Source organism: Neolamprologus multifasciatus, chromosome 15 (genome assembly GCF_963576455.1).
Source record: "Neolamprologus multifasciatus chromosome 15, fNeoMul1.2, whole genome shotgun sequence".
NCBI lineage: Eukaryota > Metazoa > Chordata > Actinopteri > Cichliformes > Cichlidae > Neolamprologus > Neolamprologus multifasciatus.
In genome coordinates, this window is record NC_140453.1 from 31,118,880 (window position 1) to 31,133,532 (window position 14,653).

Here is a 14,653-nt window from a genome sequence, read left to right on the forward strand (position 1 = left end):
AGCAACAAATAGAAACATTCGCCTTTGATTTGGCAGTGTTCAGCGTGCCCTTTGTGTTTGGTGGGTTGGATTCGGGGCTTTTTTGGGGTTCCTTTAAAGCAGCAGCCGGGCAAAATGTGTTATTGTCTGTGTGTGATTAGCTAGTTCTGTTCCATTGCTGTTTTTACCATGTGAACATTAAATAAGAGCCAGCCCACTTCTGAGATGTCTTTGATAAATGATATGAATAGCTAAATTCTTTTATGCAGCTTTGAATTGGCTCATTCTGGACGCATTAATAACCGGGATCATAATGGGGACATAGCGAGGCAGGAAGATGGTTCAGTTTACAATTGGCCGTGCATGCAACGAGGATTGTTGCTGCATTACACATTACATTGATTGAAGAAACCGCACAGTGCTGTGTAGGCCCGAGAGACAACTGGCTTCAACGCAGACTGGATCCAGCTCGATCCGTCGAGGGCTGCACGTTCACACAGAGACATGGAAAATTTATTTGATAAACCTGAACTAGTGGATCTAACAGATAAAGCTGTGCAGTATTTGAATATGTTTTGAAATCCATTCAGATGTATGCAGATAGGCAGGCCTTGCATGTTGCCTGTGGTGCTTTGCAATAAATATGAAAATCACAAATTCATGGAGTCTTACAAGTGTGATCTCCATGGGTTAAAGAAGTTACCCCAGACATGCATCTCCCCAGCCATGTTCTTTGGCGCCTCTTTGGAGATCACAACGTATTCCATTATTAGGAATGCCCGTAGCTGCTGGGTTAAAATAGGAGGCTTGAGGTGGAGATGAAGTCCAGACCAACCAGAGGCCTATGCTATGGAACAGGATTTTGGCATTTTCTGGGTAACTTTAGGGTAGAGCCAGTGTTGCCAACTTAGCGACTTTGTCGCTATATTTAGCGAGTTTTCAGACCCCCTAGCGACTTTTTTTCTACAAAAAGTCGCTAAAAAAAAAAAGACGTGAAAGCGCATATCGCTTTTACTCTCAACAAGCAGCAAGAATAAAAGAAGAAGAATAAAAGAAGAACGCAGTCAGTTCTTCTTTTATTCTTTTACTCTTATGCTGTTTTGTGGATCACAAGGTTTAAAACTACTTATAAACACACACACACACAAAGTAACTCCACCAAAGTGCCTATTTCGGGTCACTTTTGCCGGTCCAAGCCCGGGTAAAGGAGCAGGGTTGGAATTGTGACATTAAAAAAACAATAATTGCTAAAATAAATTTAATTCATAGTTCTAAATGAATTCTAAATGCATTTAGGACGTTTTTTACTCACTTTATGTCTCTTCCACGATGTTATTTCTCTCTCCAACAACATAGATTACAATTACATTAGCATGACCAATTATGCAAATTAGGTGATGACGTCATTTAGCGACTTCTAGCGACTTTTAGGACAGCCAATAGCGATTTTCCTTACTGAGGAGTTGGCAACACTGGGTAGAGCTGGGCGATATAAGATTTTTTCATATCACGATATGTTTTTTTCATTTCCGGCGATAACGATATATATCACGATATAAGCCAAATCACTATATTTGTAAGATTTAAATGTGCTGTTGCTCACAAGTAAAATGTGAAATAATCAGCAGCTTGTTTTGATTTAAATATTTATTTCCCATAATAAGTTCAACAGGGTAGATGTACTTAAGGAACATGAGACTTTTTCAGATAAATAAAGGCAAATATTGCAAACTACACAAAAGGCAGCCGCTAAAGCGTTTAAGTTTCAAAACAGAACAAACAAAACAGACTAAATTGTCAATTCCACTTAGAAACAAAATATTAATTCTAAAAATAAATCTTAGTTTGTTTTACAGAAGAACAGACAAAATTGACTAACTTTTGTCAATATCAAATAAACTGAGAACTAAAAGGAAATTCCCAATCTCTCCTTGTTGTACAGCTTAGCTTTTCAAACAGTTTAACAGTTACTTTAGTCTGACAAAAGCCGAATGACGAATTAGCGCTTCCAGTCAGAGATTGAGCATGCACAGCTTTATTGTATTTCCAGACTTGCTTTTTGCACAATTTACAGTGCGCGCTACTCTGTTTTTGTCTGACTTGAAATAGCTGAAATACCTTCACACTACGGAACTTCTATGGCTCTTCCGCTCGACAATCTCTCCGGCATTGGAACCATCATCGGTTTTCTCATCGGTAACCTTCGGTCACGCTCTCGGTTGATTTTTCTCTAGTCGGCACACTCATTTCCTCCATTACCCGGGCGGCACAGCGGCTGGCTTCTTCCCAAACAAATACACATGTGCGGCTAACAAGTCACCTGACGTGACGCTGCGGCTGTGATTGGTTCGGCTCTGCGCTAGTTAATTTGGATTGGTTGTTCTTCTTCTTCTTCTTCTTTTTTTTAAGAGGACAAGCGAGATGAGGTCTATCGCAATAGTTTAACTTTTCTATCGAGAAAAAGTTATTTCGCAATACATATCGTTATCGTTCTATCGCCCAGCTCTACTTCAGGGTTAACCCTGGGCTTTCTGTACTACGAAGGTGGGTCACTTCTTAACAGGGTAAATCACCATGGTAACTTATGCTGTGAATCTAACCTGCTCCAGAGTAGGTTAACATCCAGATTAGAGATCATTAAGTATGAAATCACTGCCTACTGACCAATCAAATATCCAGAAAATAGCATCATCATAGGTGGAAGATCCCTCTGAGCTTTGTGGGCAAACAGTAGGAGAGTTGTTGTTTTTTTAATAGCTTGTGATGTCTTTGTTTCCCTAATGAGCATCAATAAGAAATAATAATTAATACATATTTTTAAATTAAGCTTTATTCTTTGATTTTTTTTTTTTTTTTATTCTTTCTGTTTTCTATTGGCAGAAAAAAGTTTTACAATCATTTTATTGTTAACTAATGTCTAATCTCAACAGCACATCTACACCGAACTCATATTAAGTTTGTACGTAGACTAAGATTGAATTCAGTTCATTTAATCTTTAGTCACAAACCCTCAAACATAAGCGAGTGTGCAGCTGAGAGAATAAAAGCGAAAACTGTCAGGAGCTCCAGTTTCAAATCAGCAGGAAGCGAACACGTTTCCACTGATTCTTTTATTTGCAGCATGGGTTAAGTTTGTTATTGATTCTCTGCTGGGGCGATTCATTTCCTGTGTGCAGCTTGTTAAGCTGTATTTCACTAAAACCATTGAATGAAGCGCAAACTGTGCGCCGCCTTGTCACGGGTATGTGTGGGTGTTAATTTGGTCATTTTGAAAATAAAATCTTGTTACATGTGATTTTAATCTGCTGCTAAGGCTCTTTTACTCTGGTGATATTGGAGCTACTAAGAAGCAGAACACACACCAAAAGTACCAGTTCGATCAATCATATCGATTTCACTGTGATCGGCAGCAAACTGATGTGATTTCCACGTCTCCTTTATCAGGCTGTGGGACAGTAAGCTTGAATGTTTAAACAGCTGTGTGAAAGTTGTGAAATGCCACTTTTCGATTGGTCAGATGGTGCCAACACCACCCCTGTCACATGAACGCGCAGGGGAATCCCTGAGTTCGCTTATCGAGTTGATAACCAGCTTCATGTGCAACAGCCTCGCATGTTAACCGGCAGCCTTTCATACACTGCTGCTCATTGACCCCCCGAGCTACACATTTGGAGAGCGTTTTCAAAAAGCTCCATTTTCCTTTATATATTTTAAACATTTAGTGTAAATTCTGTGGGTGGTAGCAGGTCATGTGCTCATTAGAAGTTAGGCGACTGCTCCAGTCTGCTCAAGTATCCTTGAGCAAGATGCTGAACCCCAAGTTGCTTCCGATGCGTTCATTGCAGTGGATGTTAGATAGAAAGCACTATCAGTGCATGAATCAACCAATGAGACATTGTGATTTGAGTTCTTAAGTAAAGTAGAAAAGCATCCCGCTGGGATGTAGTTACTCTCTGATATCAGAGCACATCACCTTGTCTTTAAGTAATGTCAATTTATCCAGAACATCACTTCCCAGTTAAATGTGCTGGCACAGAAATCATGACAATGTGGAGTGACCTGGGTATAAAATGTTCTGTTTCATGTTGTCACCGCTGTGGGAAACAGAATACCTTCATAAACACCTCTGTGTATTCAGGTTGAGCAGCTGAGCAGTTTCTGAAAAGGAAAATTTCGCCGGTCTCTTGAGCCTGCTGATGACATCAGGTTAAACAGGTCTCGTATACTCATCGGCGCTGACGCTGGTGTAGTTCCTGCTGAAATACTCACTCCCTGCTGCACGAAGAAAGGTGATAAAGTCATGCATGACATTTACTGCTAGAGTGTTTGTGCCTAGAAAACTCAGTAAATAGTGTGAATTTGTCACCTATTCAGAACAACAGCTTTATTATTCAAATTGTGCTTTCTGAATGAATTATGACTGATGTCGTAACATGTGCTGCGTGCATATTATAAAAGGCCAGAGGGTAATTTAAACAAAAACAATTTAAAAAAGAGACTTTCTAATGTCGATCCTGTTATAAGAAAAATTGTAAGCTTGTGACCAGAAAGTCATCGGTGAGAGTTATTGAAAGACTTTTTAAAGAACATCTTTTTTTTAAAGAACATCTGCTCTTTCTTTCTGTGTTGAGTGGATTGTTAAGTTAATGGCAATATAAAGCTAGCTGGAGGCGTTGGTTGATCTGAGTGTGGAAAGAAAATTTGGTTCTAGAAAAATTGGAAAGTGCGCTGAAGGAAAGTCTCAGCTGCCAGACCTCTCAGAATTAGCGAGACAGAGATGGCAAGGACACAGGCAGCCAGATGAGGGCGGCCCGTGCAGTCTGTAGGCTATGTTTTAACTACTAATGCATCAAATTTTCATTTAGGTGAAAACAGTTAGCAGGTGATACTTTCATTATCTTCTAATTGCATTTTACTGCAATAATTTCCCTATAAGTGTAATAAACATAACTGGCATTCATTTTAGGATTTTGTTTCCCATTTTGTCATAAGAATAGGTATATTGGATTTTTATTGCCTTTCTGTCTGACAGATGTGCAATTTTACCTGAAAATATTCCGGTCTGCAGATCTTTTCTCGACTTACTTTTCCCTTAACTGCCATTTCGTATTTCAGGCAGTAGAAAATTACAAGCAAGAAATGCTGTAATGTCTTTTTTTTATATGCTTTTATAGTCTTTTCCCTCTGCAGGCATCACTTAGCATCTTTTTCAGGTTCTCAGTTGCCTGGAGGAGTCCGTGGTTTTGAGTGTTCCTCTTCAAGAGTCAGAAAATTAATCATCCCTGATGATTATGTAAGTAAGTAACAAGACTATTAGGGCGAGCTAATACGAATCGGCAGCTTTGCAACTGCAGAAACTTTTGCACATGTTAAAGTTCATTTTTAAACTTTTTAAAGATTTTTAAGGAACACCCTTCTCTCACTAAAGTCTGCTGACAGCAGAAATTGAATTTACGTCTTTTCCTTCCAAGATTGAGCAAAGTATGTCAAAATTATGGGAGGAGGCGCACAAACTTTTGCATAAACTGCATATTCATGCTTGCATATGCTCTACGTTTGCCTCTTTGTCAGCATGTAAATCTGTCAATAGCATAAATTCTTCTAAATGAGTCACAGATGTTGTCGTTCTGTTGCAGCTGCAGATATTTCGTAACTCCCATGTCATAATGGGTCTTAACTTTAATCGCTCTGGAGACCCAGTAATTAGATGGTCGTATGTGTCGTTAGTAGCTTTGATCTGTGGATTTCAAATGTAAGGTTAACGCAGCTCTTTTCATGTATATATTAAAGGAAACAATATTCCGGTCATATCATATTTCAGGATGACACTCGTCTTTGCGTCACTCACAACGCGACAGTTTGAAGTGTGGCGTGTGTTTGTGTGAAAATGACAGCAAATGCTTTCGTGAGAGGTAGGAGGGTGCCGAGAGTCCTTTTCATCCTTGTGTGAAAAGAAATTGTGATCCGCCGAATGCATCAGATCTCAGCTGAGAGGCCGAGCAGCAGGTTTTTGAGGGCTCCAGTCTGTGTGGAAGCTCAGCCTAAATGCAGAGATTATATATACGTTTCCACATCGTTCCTCTTTGCCGTTTTCGCTTTTGAACTGTGATTGTCCAGCTTCGGCTACTCTAAGCATTTTGAGCCCGCTCGCTAAAGGAACAAATGAATTTGTCTGTATCCAGAGTGCATCTTCTGAAGTTAAAAGACATTTTGCAGATTTAACTTGATGGAACAAGCTGCATGAATCAATCTGTATTTTTGTTTTGTTGAATTTCACATCTTGATCGGCTTCGTCAAAGCACTCTTTCCCACCTCCCCTGCATGTGCGACCCCCGATAAGAACAACAACACATAAATAACCAGCCATTGTCTGATGTTCAGCTCTGTTCAGAGCCTGGATCACAGTCAAAAATAAAAAAAATCAATACCGTGTCTTTTTTGTCTCCGTGAGCCAGCCACTATCTGCACAAGCAGAAGTTTTTAATTAGTGGAGGACAGAGTGGATCACCCAGATGCTGATTTCCAGGCTCCTCTTTAGAGGAGGCAACATGTTTATAGATGTTTTTAGCCTAAATGGGAATTAGTAAATCAGTTGTTGCTCGGTTCTTTGTTTTTTCCTTTGGATACTCAACGATACAGTCTGTTGTTCAACCAATGTCTGGTATTTCAGTCTCACCTGTGAAATATCACTTTGGCATCTGAGATTCTCATATTTACACAAAGTAACCCAAAATCATCTTAGTTTAACTGCATTGTATGTATCTGTGATTTTTCCCATCGGCGCAGGTATCAGTCACTCAGAGCTGGAGCTCTAGCTCCTCTCTAATATGGATAAGTTAACCTCTGCACTAGGTCAAACCTGAGACATGGCTCTATCGTTGGCGGTCTCTGCAAAAGCATTCCCACCTGTGACTGGAGCTGGGATGTGTGAAATATCAGTGTGAGAGAACCGGAGGTTAGGCGGCAGCTTAGAGCGTCAGAGAGAGGGCCAGATGTAGATCTAATATCAGCTAAGAGCCTGCTGTTTGGGAAGGCTTGTCTAATATGATACACATGTGCTACATCCTGTCTGAACCGCTGCCTGGAGGAGGTAAGTGTGTGTGTTCAGTCGGGTTGTTAGCCGTGCCTCTTGTGAGATAAACATAAAGACAAAACTGTGTGTGGCTTTCTTCTGTAATTTCTGGCGATAAACAAAGAATAAGGTGGAATATAGTGTTTTAATGTCTGCCAACCTGTCAGCAAACGCTTTGTGCACATGTTGGGTGTGTTGGAATGTGCGAGTGGAGTGAAGTCTTACCATTATCATACACTTTATCTGTAATTAACTCTCTAGTGGTTACTGATTGACCCAGTAACACCTGGGCAGATATGCCAGAGAGCTCCCTCCCGCGATGAGCTTTTACCAGCCTCATCGAGGGAGAACAGCTCTTTTGATTTAAATCCACCTTCAGTCTTCAACTTAACCGATAGGTGAAAAAAAGAACTTTATAATGCACCCCGGCCTGACACCGGAGAGCTGAGATTATTCTGGAAGTGGAGCGGTGTTGATACCACATTAGTGCGTCCTTAGAGTCTTAATGGATAATCCCAGTCTGAGTACCTGGGATTCCACCCACATCCCTCCCTACCAACCAAAATAGCCATGCTTTGAAGGATTGAAATTAATTACCAATTTACAGAGTCCAAAAGTTTATCTTTAACTCCTCCTTAAGCTCTACGCTGATATCTGGTGCCAATTTAGGGCATTCGTCAACCAATTTTCAACTTAATTGGGAGATGGCACCTGGCCAATTAGGAAAATAAGGTGCAAGAGAGAGGACCAGCTTGAATAAGTCCACTTAATAAGGAACTTTCGCATTCAGTGCTCTTAATTAGTGAGTTCTCTTTTGTCTGAAGTTTTCTAGTCTTATACCGTCTACACTTAAATTATTAAAAGGATCATGATTCTTTGCTTGGTTACTGAACTGCGTCTGGAAGACTAATCATCGGCGGATCAGCAAGAGCTTTTGGGAGCCACATGCCTGGTTTGTTCAAAATGCTGGTCTCCTGAGGAGAGGTTAAGGAGAGGAGTCAGCACCTCCCTGGGAGTTCGCTGCCACCGTGTCATCCATTCTGGGGAGTAATCGAGTTATCATATCAACAAATCTCCCGTCAGGGGTCCTACAGCTGACACTTTTAGAAAGACACCCACAGGAGAACAACAAATTTTGAGCAGCAGGCCGTTGCTAAGAGAAGAACTGAGGCACCTGTAAAGGTCTCCTCTCCTGCCCACAGAGAGGGCACTCCCGCTGGGCATCACACTGCTCTCTGGCCCCTGGTCAGCCCGGAGCACAAGGGCAGGGAAGCAGGAGCCATAGTTAATGCGCTTCACAATAGGCCGAAGACACAATAGAAGCAGTATATCACCAAGACTGTCAATAAATTTAAAAGCAACCCACAAACAATTAGCTGAAAGGGCAGCAAGGTTTCAGGGCCGAAGGCCTCCGCTCCTCAGGCCAGCAGAGACAAACTGTCCACCCACGTTCAAATGGCAGCTGGTAATTCTGCCTAGAGAATATGTTCACGGACTCCTGTGGATTACAGCCCGACCTTTAAGTGTGTCCCCCAAAAATAAACCACATGCTGGGCCATTCCTCCAGTCACGGGATGGTTTATGACTCTTTGAATGTGGGAAATGTCGCCCAATAGTTCGTCTTTAAGGCCCATATAGAGTTACGTAGTTTGTTCATTCCACGGTTTATATTATTGGCAGAATAGGCCAGCCAGCTGTTTCCCTTGAAGTTTTATGGTGTCAATGCCAAATGTTTACTTTCTGTGATATAAGAAGCTAGTGTCGCTGTTTCTGCTAATCATTTCTAACTTTTACATCTTTTTTTTCTTAACAACCTTCTCAATTAAGCTCTTACGTAGTCTGAGGCTAAAATGAGTCATCAGCAAACCCTGGAAAGCACAAAGTCCTCTTGATTTGTGAGATCATTTAAAAAGGCTTTGTTTGGATTGCCTGTGCAATCCTAGATTCATCCAACATGAAAAACAAATGCCATCTTTGATTTGGACGAGTCCATCTGTTAACAATACCCCAATAAGAACAAAAAACCCTCGGGGCAATCAGAGCTTGCCTGCCTTCCATGACCAAAAAACTTGCGAGGCTCTAACCTTATTTCTAAAGTGTCCTGGTTTGATGGAATCACTTAAATAGGTTGGCAAGCGATAAACAGTTTGCGACAAGATGGCAGATCAAGCTCATCTTCGTCATCGGGCATCAGTTTAGAAACCGCGTTTCTAAGATGTGAGCTCACCCAGGTTTTGTTTATTACCAGGAGGTTTCAGGGGAAACGTGCAAAGCAAAAGGAAAAATAGCTTAATGGCATCTGATTTGTGAAATTCAATGTATTAAAAAAAAACGATGAAAAGCTGGCAGCCGGAGTCAGGAGGTTCGAGTCGAGCAGTTATGGTGTGAAAGCATGAACATATTGTGCCTTTAGAGAAAGTTTAAGAAAAACCGAGATTCAAGCGCAGCCTCTTAGCATTTTGTTCATCCACCACGTCTATAAATCATTTGCCTGACCAGTCCTGTTCCCCGCAACTGACCGGCTCGACCCATTGGCCGGGAGCCAAGCCTGTGTCCGGACAAGGCCCTGACCCGTGAACCTTGGCCGGAGTCCCTGGACCAATGGGGTGAGGCCATCAGAGCTACGACCCCGGCAGCCCGGGCTACCTGCTGCTCTGGCATAATACAATTGGACACAGCCATCAGAATGATGGAGCACACTGAATTCTCCACGCTGACCACTCCAATGGCTGCTGACCAAAGCAGGCAGTGGTTTCAGCCCCTCTAAAATATAGGAAAATAGCCCTTTTGATGTTATGTCACAGATGCCTTTTTTGTGCTTTTTTTCTTTTCTTTTTTGTCTCGTCCATATTATGCTTTAAAGTTTCCTGGTTGCTGCAATTTGGAGCCTTTTCAGAAGAGCTGGGTAAAGAGTGTACCATTTGTCAAAGCAGTGCTTTAATTGAAAAGCCCCTATAGAGTGAAGCTCTATAGGGGAAGTTGATGTTAAATTTAGTACTCTAAAACTCCACTAAAACTTTAATACACTTGTAAATTTGCAGTTTCCCCAGGTCCCACTGATTCATGTTGTTATGTCGTATGTGAGGTAGGCCCATACTCAGATTACTGCTGACATTTCCTCCCTATCTCCACCTCTGTTTTGTTAATGGCACAACGTTCATGCTGGTAGTATAATTACTGACATTAGAGCGAGCCAAGAAAGACTCTGCAGGATGCTAACCCCACGAAGCCACAACTGCTGTTTGGCATTCAAGAGTAAAAGGTGTGCCAGTGTTTCCCTGCCTTAGTCTATGTAAACTAAAGGCATGCTAGTGTATTCATACAGGTCCCTTGCCCCCCCCACTTCTCCCAACAAACACACCTGAGGGAACCCCTCCAAGTCAAAACAATTAGCATCCTCCTTGCCTGTGGAGTTAAATTCTCAGTGCAAACAAATGCATCCGACTGACAGGCAGCTTAGGCAAATGGCTTGTTTGGGGAGCGGGCTCAGTCTCTTTGGGCTTACAGAAAGGCTGAGTGAGTTTCAGCTGGGAGCGATTGCATTACAGAACAGCGTGAGAAAGAGAAGCACCTGTATATATCTCACCTGAAATCAAAGAGGATATCTCGTTGAGAATGGGATTTAGAATTTCCAGCACAATAGGTTTATACGCCCCAGTGGGATGTTAAGAGATGCGTAGGGTGACGTATAATGTAGTGGAAACTTAGTACAATTGAATGGAAGTGTCACCGGTTTCGTGACGCTGAAAGGAGCTGGAATTGAATCATTGTTTGATAAATGGATGTAACAATAGCTGCTGTAAAAATAAGAATAAGTGGTCATTATTGGATGTGTATGTAAAGGTGATCATGTGCATTTTCCAAAAGATCTTGCAGACAGCGCCATCATCATGCAGTTCGTGACTCCTGCGTAACATGTTGTAGCTAGTCCAGAGCAGTGTTAAGGTTGATCATTACTTTTTAAAAAGTAATGGGATACTTGCTTATTTATTCCTTCTGTAGAAAAGCATAAAAACATGTTCTGGAAATGTTGTAGAAAGTTATTTGTTACACTGCTTGTTATAGTACAACATTGTCTGAGAATGTCATGTAATTGATAGTTAGCAATAACAGCACAAATATTTATCTTAATAAGAAGGACATCCACAGGACGCAGTATTCAGTTTTTACCACCAAGCCAATGGAAAAGTTGATGAAAGCCAGTCAGGACAGAGAAAAATGTTGTGGCAGCAGCAGTTTTACTGTAGAAGATGAGCACAGCGCTACAAGCTAGTTCATCTCTGCTTTAGTTAACTGCTGCCAAGCTTTGGCCCTTGTATGTAGTTGGCACACAGTCAGCTTGAGCATCACTCTGTGTCTGGGGGTCTCTTGCTGCTGGCTTGGGTTTAGCGTCTTGCCTTTGAACGTTCTTGGAGAGATTCACTGTTATGTTCACAGCAGCGGATAGTTGTTTCTGGCCTGGATGGAGTTTGCACTTTGCTGTCAGTGAGTCTTGTGCTTTAATTCAATAAATTTACAGTAATGTAACCACTCCTCCAGCATCGTGAACCATATGAACTGTGTTCAAGCAATTGTTGCACAATCATGCATGAAAAAAGGACATTTGATTTCTTTTTTTTTCCTCTTTGGCCAAAATGCAGTTAGCCAAAGACCTCATGAAAGTAGATATTTCTTTGTTTAGTAATTGTAATCTGATTACCAAAGTAAGGTAATCCTAGGTAATATAGTACTACATTACTGAAAAATGTAATGTGATTATGTGCCTCTGTTAAACTGGGTGTAATCAGAGTGTGAAGCCATAATTCGTAACACTAGCCCTGACTCTTACAGTTATTGGTTACTGTATCCTATCCAATGGGTATGCACTCACCGCATAGACTGTATGTAAAGGTTTTTGGGTTCAGTTACTTAAAGTTGAAGAGATTACATGAAATTTTGCAAATTATGTTCCCCATCAGACTCATTATTTGCTAGCTTGTGAGTGAGTGTGCAGTGGTCCTTGCCTTTTTAGAGCCATTGCTCACTCACATCTAGTGTCAAAACACCAAGATGGGCCAAGGTGGGTTTTAAGTAAGCAGTGGATGTGCTTGCTTTGCCAAGTGCATACACTAAACTGGAAATAGTACAGAGAAGATTAGCATGGTCCATGTGCAAGGATGACACGTAAAATCGTGACACGTTTACAAATTTAAGGGTGGCTGCGGCTCAAGAGGAAGACCAGGTTGTCGACTAATTAGAAGGTTGGCAGTTTGATCCCTACCTCCTCTAGTCTGTATGCAGTGTTGGGAAGGTTACTTTTAAAATGTATTCCATTACAGATTACAGATTACATGCCCCAAAATGTATTCTGTAACGTATTCCGTTACGTTACTCAATGAGAGTAACGTATTCTGAATACTTTGGATTACTTAATATATTATCATGCTGTTTACAACTACATGAATGTACTATTGCTGTGATTTATTACTGTTACTGAAGGTCTGCGGCTCCGAACCGTAGTAAAGGGACCTCTGGCTAATACGGTGGGTTCTGTGTCGGGCTCGTAGCCGAAAACTAGCTTTACTTTGTTGTCTGGGTCAACTTTGCTAGCGAGAGACAGAGAGAGGCGTTGAAAGGCTGCTCCAACAGAACTTATTGTTTTTGGAGGAAAACACGAACACGGTGTACAGTCGAGTCTTAATAGCTTACTTACAGCTGGGCTCGTCAGGATCTCTTCTTGGCTGCAGTGGTTATTATTATATTTACATGCTTCCAGCTCCCGTTTTTGCTCGATGACAGCTCGTACTTTTCCTTTTACTCCCTCCCTCGCTCACAGACACATAACGTGTATGGCAGTCCATTCTCCCTGCAGCACGGACTACACTGCCTATGATGCTACATTCTTTAGAGCTATACCTGTAGCATTGTGCCTGTTAGCTTAGCACAACAACAACAAAAAGGCCTCTCTCACCCAGGAAACACGAAGAGAGAGAGCGTCACCCTGTAACCATGGCAACCGTAACGCTGCCGTCTGGAACAACAGAACGTAGCTGTCAAACAAAACCCAAACAGTCCTGACCCGCCACAATATGAAACAGGGAAGTACCGCCGTGTAATCCATTTATTTCAACAAAGTAACTGTATTCTAAATACCACCTTTTTAAACGGTAACTGTAACGGAATACAGTTACTCATATTTTGTATTTTAAATACGTAACGGCGGTACATGTATTACTCCCCAACACTGTCTGTATGTCGAAGCATCCTTGGGCAAGATTCTGAACTCTGGACTGCCCCTGATACATCTATTAGAGTGTGAATGTTAGGTTAAACGTGTTTACATACAGAAATAAGCACATTTATAAATGTGTGCGTGAAGGAGGTTTGAAGTAAAACAGCTTTAAATGCACAAAATAGAAACAGGTACTTGTATATCACTTTTCTATCCATGTCAGTGACATGACCATGCTATATACAGTCTGGGATTGGCCCTTAGAGAAAGGCTTATTAAGTATTTTGGGTTTTTGTTTGTTTAGATATTGAAAAGTTGACTTTAAAGTTGAAAGTCTCCATTATTAAATGTGAAAAACACCATCCAGTTATGATTAGGAATACCTGTGTAACAGGATCATTTCTGTAGCGTCAGATATCTAAATTCACATTCAGTGAGACATGACTGCTTTTTTTTTTATAGCTTTTTTTTAATACCATTTATAGGTATGCTAATATTTTTTCTAATGTATTTATGTTCTCGTTTTTCTTTATTTGGCAGCTTTTTTTCTAATGAATAAAGTAAATTAAAAAATGAATGAAATTCATCAGGCAGACAAGAAATGTGGAATCCAATAAAGTCTAGAGTTTGACCTTACTATGAAATTAGCCATTGTGTATGTTTCAAAGAGCCCAGAATTGTCTTTCAAGCATTTTCAATATGGGCCAGTAGATCCCATTACTCATCTCTGGAAAAGTTTCGTTTGGGGTTCTGTCATTTGAAAGGGACCATAGACTTGGCATAATGTCTTCTGTGTCTTTTGCGATGGACCAGGGTCTCCAAGCTGCACGGAGAGGAAGGGAGAAGGAGGTGGGCGTGGTATTATGTCCTAATAGGCCAATCTGGATGGACAAACCGATAGCAGCATCTGCTTGCTTTGTCAAAGGCGGAGATTTTAATGGAAGATCTGAGCGCCAAACGTTGAGCGGGACCACATGCGGACAGAGATGGATGGTTGAAAGGTCACAGGCTTCAAGTGACCAATGGGTCCAGTTTCTTATCTCTGATCCCCACTGGCCAATCAATTGGTTGTGGGGCATTTGTCATGAAGTAAATCCAAGTCGTTGCTTTCTTATCCATCCCCGGCTCGCAGGCAAAGTATTGTCAGGCTCCATGTATGTGCCACTGTATGGAGATGGATGAACATACAGACCCATATCAGGCTATCAGATAGGCTAATAAAGGTCATCTCAGACATTTTTCAGATATTTAAGTGTGTTTTAATAGCACATGTGTATCATTTAAGTGTGTTTTAATAGATTTAATATTTTTTAAATACATTATTGACAAGAAGCACACTGTGCTGCACATTGTAAATCCTAAAATTTGGAAGATGCATCCACTTTCATTAA

General features: G+C 41.1%; 1 non-coding gene across 1 annotated transcript; it reads left to right on the plus strand.

Moving 5' to 3' along the window:
• The first annotated feature begins 12,134 nt into the window (after positions 1 to 12,134).
• LOC146502438 (U6 spliceosomal RNA) lies at positions 12,135 to 12,242 on the plus strand. Its single transcript, XR_014869681.1, has one exon. It is a non-coding gene; the product is annotated as a U6 spliceosomal RNA (small nuclear RNA).
• Positions 12,243 to 14,653: the final 2,411 nt, after the last annotated feature.